Below are 7,028 nucleotides of genomic sequence, written 5' to 3'. Positions count from 1 at the left end.
TGGGGCTTTCCACATTCAGGGTCAGGAGGGGAGGCTGTGAGGAGATACCCCTCGTCCAAGGTAAGGAGCAGCGGCTGCGCTTTGCTGGAGCAGCCACAAAGAGATACCCCACGTCCAAGGTAAGAGAAACCCAAGTAAGATGGTAGGTGTTGCGAGAGGCATCGGAGGGCAGACACACAAGTCATAATCACAGAAAACTAGTCAATCTAATCACAGGGACCACAGCCTTGTCTAACTCAATGAAACTAGCCATGCCGTGTGGGGCCATCCAAGACAGGCGGGTCATGGTGGAGAGGTCTGACAGAAGGCAGTCCACTGGAGAAGGGAATGGCAAACCACTTCAGTATTCTTGCCTTGAGTACCCCATGAACAGTATGGAAAGGCAAAATGATAGGATACTGAAAGAGGAACTCCCCAGCTCAGTAGATGCCCAATATGCTACTGGAGCTCAGTGGAGAAATAACTCCAGAAAGAATGAAGGGATGGAGCCACAGCAAAAACAATACCCAGTTGTGGATGTGACTGGTGATAGAAGCAAGGTCCAATGCTGTAAAGAGCAATATTGCATAGGAACCTGGAATGTCAGGTCCATGAATCAAGGCAAATTGGAAGTAGTCACACAGGAGATGGCAAGAATGAACATCGACATTCTAGGAATCAGTGAACTAAAATGGACTGGAATGGGTGAATTTAACTCAGATGACCATTATATCTACTACTGCAGGCAGGAATCCCTCAGAAGAAATGGAGTAGCCATCATGGTCAAAAAAAAGAGTCCGAAATGCAGTACTTGGATGCAATCTTAAAAACGACACAATGATCTCTGTTTGTTTCCAAGGCAAACCATTCAATATCACAGTAATCCAAGTCTATGCCCCAAAGAGTAACGCTGAAGAAGCTGAAGTTGAACGCATCTATGAAGACCTACAGGACCTTTTAGAACTAACACCCCCAAAAATGTCCTTTTCATTATAGGGGACTGGAATGCAAAAGTAGGAAGTCCAGAAACACCTGGGGTAACAGGCAAATTTGGCCTTGGAATATGGAATGAAGCAGGGCAAAGGCTAATAGAGTTTTGCCAAGAGAACGCACTGGTCATAGCAAACACCCTCTTCCAACAACACAAGAGAAGACTCTACACATGACATCACCAGATGGTCAACACCGAAATCAGATTGATTATATTCTTTGCAGCCAAAGATGGAGAAGCTCTATACAGTCAGCAAAAACAAGACCGGGAGCTGACTGTGGCTCAGATCATGAACTCCTTATTGCCAAATTCAGACTGAAATAGAAGAAAGTAGGGAAAACCACTAGACCATTCAGGTATGACCTAAATCAAATCCCTTATGATTATACAGTAGAAGTGAGAAATAGATTTAAGGGACTAGATCTGATAGAGTGCCTGATGAACCATGGACGGAGGTTCGTGACATTGTACAAGAGACAGGGATCAAGACCATCCCCATGGAAAAGAAATGCAAAAAAGCAAAATGGCTGTCTGGGCAGGCCTTAAAAATAGCTGGGAAAAGAAGAGAAGCAAAAAGCAAAGGAGAAAATGAGATATAAGCATCTGAATGCAGAGTTCCAAAGAATAGCAAGGAGAGATAAGAAAGCCTTCCTCAGCGATCAATGCAAATAGAGGAAAACAACAGAATGGGAAAGACTAGAGATCTCTTCAAGAAAATTAGAGATACCAAGGGAACATTTCATGCAAAGATGGGCTCGATAAAGGACAGAAATGGTATGGACCTAACAGAAGCAGAAGATATTAAGAAGAGATGGCAAGAATACACAGAAGAACTGTACAAAAAAGATCTTCATGACCAAGATAATCACGATGGTGTAATCACTCACCTAGAGCCAGACATCCTGGAATGTGAAGTCAAGTGGACCTTAGGAAGCATCACTACAAACAAAGCTAGTGGAGGTTATGGAATTCCAGTTGAGGTATGTCAAATTCTGGGAGATGATGCTGTGAAAGTGCTGCACTCAATATGTCAGCAAATTTGGAAAACTCAGCAGTGGCCACAGGACTGGAAAAGGTCAGTTTTCATTCCAATCCCAAAGAAAGGCAATGCCAAAGAATATTCAAACTACCGCACAATTGCACTCATCTCACACGTTAGTAAAGTAATGCTCAAAATTCTCCAAGCCAGGCTTCAGCAAAACATGAACCGTGCACTTCCAGATGTTCAAGCTGGTTTTAGAAAAGGCAGAGGAACCAGAGATCAAATTGCCAACATCCGCTGGATCATGGAAAAAGCAAGAGAGTTCCAGAAAAACATCTATTTCTGCTTTATTGACTATTCCAAAGCCTTTGCCTGTGTGGATCACAATAAACTGTGGAAAATTCTGAAAGAGATGGGAATACCAGACCACCTGACCTACCTCTTGAGAAACCTATATGTAGGTCAGGAAGCAACAGTTAGAACTGGACATGGAACAACAGACTGGTTCCAATTAGGAAAAGGAGTACATCAAGGCTGTATATTGTCACCCTGCTTATTTAATTTCTATGCAGAGCACATCATGAGAAATGCTGGGCTGGAAGAAGCACAAGCTGGAATCAAGATTGACGGGAGAAATATCAACAACCTCAGATATGCAGATGACACCAAAGTGAAGAGGAACTAAAAAGCCTCTTGATGAAAGTGAAAGAGGAGAGTGAAAAAGTTGGCTTAAAGTTCAACATTCAGAAAACGAAGATCATGGCATCCGGTCCCATCACTTCATGGGAAATAGATGGGGAAACAGTGGAAACAGTGTCAGACTTTATTTTGGGGGGCTCCAAAATCACTGCAGATGGTGATTGCAGTCATGAAATTAAAAGACGCTTACTCCTTGGAAGGAAAGTTATGACCAACCTAGATAGCATATTGAAAAGCAGAGACGTTACTTTGCCAACAAAGTTCCATCTAGTTAAGGCTATGGTTTTTCCAGTAGTCATGTATGGATGTGAGAGTTGGACTGTGAAGAAAGCTGAGCGCCGAAGAATTGATGCCTTTGAACTATGGTGTTGGAGAAGACTCTTGAGAGTCCCTTGGACTGCAAGGAGATCCAATCAGTCCATCCTAAAGGAGATCAGTCCTGCGTGTTCTTTGGAAGGACTAATGCTAAAGCTGAAACTCCAGTACTTTGGCCACCTGATGCGAAGAGTTGACTCATTAGAAAAGACTCTGATGCTGGGAGGGATTGGGGGCAGGAGGAGAAGGGGACGACAGAGGATGAGATGGCTGGGTGACATCACCAACTCTATGGACATGTGTTTGGGTGAACTCCGAGAGTTGGTGATGGACAGGGAGGCCTGGTGTGCTGCAATTCATGGGATTGCAAAGAGTCGAACAGACTGAGCGACTGAACTGACCTGAACTGAATAGGTGTATAGTGGTTCTCATTGTTGTTTTATGTTTCCCTTATGACATACTATGTGGAGCAGCTTTTAACATGCTTATTTGCCATTTATATATCTTCTTTGGTGAAGTGTCTGTTAAGGTCTTTGGTCAATTTTTTGATAGGGTTGTTTTCTTTAAATTTGAAGAAATTTAATTGGGTTGTTTTCTTAAAATTGGTAGAATTATAAGGGTTCTTTGTATATTTTGGATAACTGTCCTTTATCAGATGTGTCTTTCGTAGATCTTTTCTCCCAGGCTGTGGCTTATCTTCTGATTCTCTTGACACTGTCTTTTGCAAAGTAGAACTTCTAATGAAGCTTACCAAATATTTACTGATGGTTGATTATGTTGTTCAGATCTTCAATATCTTCTCTGATAATAATTCTTCAGTCACTGAGAGGCAGATTTTAAGTTCCTTTCCATAATTGTGAAGGATATCAAAACAGTCAATCTTAACGGAAATTGATACAGCCATTATGGACGACAGTATGGAGTTCCTTAAAAAAAAAACTAGGAATGAAACTGCCATATGACCCAGCAATCCACTACTAGGCATATACCTTGAGGAAACCAAAATTGAAAAAGACACATGTATCCCAATGTTCATTGCAGCACTATTTGCAATAGCTAGGACATGGAAGCAACCTAGATGTCCATCAACAAATGAATGGATAAAGAAGCTGTCATATACATACACAATGGAATATTTCTCAGCCATAAAAAGGAATGCATTTGAGTCAGTTTTCATGAGATGGATGAACCTAGAGCCTATTATATGGAGTGAAGTTAGTTAGAAAAACAAATATTGTATATTAACACATATATATGGAATCTAGAAGGATGGTACTGATGATAAAGGTCCATACAGTCAAAGCTACGGTTTTTCCAGTAGTCATGTATGGATGTGAGAGTTGGACCATAAAGAAGGCTGAGCACCAAATAACTGATACTTTCAAACTGTGGTGCTGGAGAAGACTCTTGAAACTCCCTTAGACAGCAAGGAGATCAAACCAGTCAATCCTAAAGGAAATCAATCCTGAATATTCATTGGAAGGGCTGATGCTGAAGCTGAAGCTCTAATACTTTGGCCACCTGATGTGAAGAAAAGACCCTGATGCTGGGAAAGATTGAGGGCAGGAGGAGAAGGGGATGATGGAGGATGAGATGGTTGGATGGCATCAGATGTGACTGAACGACTGAACAACAACATTATTGTGAACTGGTCTATTTCCACTTTCAGCTCTATTGGTTTTTGCTTCACTCATTCTAAGTCTCTGTTGTTTGGTGTATGCTTTGTGGTTTTAGTTGCTAACTCATGTCCAATTCTTTGTGACCCCATGGACTGTAGCCCACCAGGCTCCTCTGTCCACAGGATTTCCCAGGCAAGAATACTACAGTGGGTTGCCATTTCCTTCTCCAGTGGGTATTCCCAACCCAGGGACTGAACCCATGTCTCTTACATTGGCAGGTGGATTCTTTACCACTGAGCTACCAGGGAAGCCAGTATCATATCAACATTTTGCCACTTCAAGTAAACTGTGGAAATCTTCCATTTCGGTCCCTTTACTATCATTGCTTTCAAATATCATTGTCTTGAGTATCAGATTGTGTTATAAATTTTGTTTCAATTGTAAAATGTAACATAAAATTCATGAGAAGACAGTCTATTGTTTTCATCTATATGTCTGCTCTTTCTGTTTTTCAAGGAAGTAATGAAGATGAGAATAGAAATAAATGAAATAAAGACTAGAAAAAAATACAAAAATCAATAAAACTGATTTTTTAAAGATAAAATTAAAAAAAACTTTAGCTAGACTAAGAAAAAAAGAGAAGACTAAAATAAAATTATAAATGAAAGAGGAGAATTTACAACTGATATCATAGAAATACAAATGATCATGCTGCTGCTGCTGCTACATCGCTTTAGTTGTGTCTGACTCAGTGACCCCATGGACTGCAGCCTACCAGGCTCCTCCGTCCATGGGATTTTCTAGGCAAGAGTACTGGAGTGGGGTGCCATTTCCTTCTCCGACAAAGGATCATAAGGGACTACTAAGAAAAAATATGTGCCAATTAATTGGACAACCTAGAAAAAAATGGATAAATTTCTGGAAATATACAACCTAACAAGACTGGATCGTGAATTGAACTGATCTGAACAGATCAATAATGATTAAGGTGTTTGAATCAGTAATAAAAAAACTTCTCAATAAAGAAAATGCCAGAACCAGATAGCTTTACTAGTGAATTCTATCTACCACTTGAAGAATAATGCCAATCCTTCTCAAACTCTTTCAAAAAATTGAGGAGGAAGGAACACTCCCAAACTCATTTTATTATGCCAGCATTACTCTGATGTCAAAGCCAGACAAGTACACTACAAGAAAAGAAAATCACAGGCCAATATTTTTGATGAACACAGACGCAAAAGTTCTCAACAAAATACTAGCAACTAAATTCAACATCACATTAAAAGTATCATACACGATGATCAAGCAGATTTTATCCCTGGGATGCAAGGTAGCTGAGCACACACAGATCAATAAGCGTGATATATACCACATTAACAGAATGAAAGGTAAAACCATATCTTCTCAATTTATATAGAAAAAGCATCTGACAAAATTCAACATGTTTTCATGATAAAACCTCTCAACAAGTTAGGTATAGAAAGAATGAATCTCAATATGACAAAGACTGTCATATTTGACAAGCCCATAGCTAACATCATACCCAAGGATGAAAAGGTGAACACAATTCCTGTAAGATCAGGAATAAGTAAAGAATGCCCACTCTCCCTACTTCTGTTCAACATAGTACTAGAAATCTTAGCCACAGAAATTAGGCAAGAAAAATATATAAAAGGCATCTACATTGGAAGAAAGAAGTATAATCACCCCTGTTTGCAGATCCCATGATCCTATATAAAGAAAATCCCAGACTCCACCAAATAACTGTTAGAATTAATAAGGAACATTCAGTAAAGTTTCAGGACACAAAATTAACTTTCTTTCTTCATGCTTCAAGATTCCTTCTTTTATAATCTCCTTTCTGCTTGAAGAATATTCTTTTGCCACTATGGAGGAGCCTGGTGGGCTGCAGTCAATGGGGTCGCGAAGAGTCGGACACGACTGATCGACTTCCTTTTACTTTTCACTTTCATGCATTGGAGAAGGCAATGGCAACCCACTCCAGTGTTCTTGCCTGGAGAATCCCAGGGACGGGGGAGCCTGGTGGGCTGCCGTCTATGGAGTCACACAGAGTCGGACACGACTGAAGTGACCTAGCAGCAGCAGCAAGAGTAAGGTCTGGCAGCTACAAATTCTCTTAATATTTTTCATCTTTCAATGTCTTGATTCCCCTTCTCACCTAAAGGGTATTCTAGGTTGGCAGTTCTTTCCTTTCAGAACTTGAAATATACTGTACCACTACCTTCTGTCCTCTGTGGTTTCAGATGAGAAATCCAGTCATTCAAAGTGGTGTCACCTGATAGATAATCATTTCTCTCTGTCTGCTTTAAAGATTTTATCTTTGCTTTTAGTTGTCAGAGGTTTAACTATGATGTGTAAATATGAATTTATTTGAGTTTATCTTGTTTGGGGTTTTCTCAGACTTTTGTATCTTTGCATTTTC

The sequence above is a fragment of the Bos javanicus genome, chromosome X (assembly GCF_032452875.1).
Source record: "Bos javanicus breed banteng chromosome X, ARS-OSU_banteng_1.0, whole genome shotgun sequence".
NCBI lineage: Eukaryota > Metazoa > Chordata > Mammalia > Artiodactyla > Bovidae > Bos > Bos javanicus.
The sequence above is the reverse complement of the archived record's forward strand: the minus strand, read 5'-3'. Positions refer to the sequence as shown.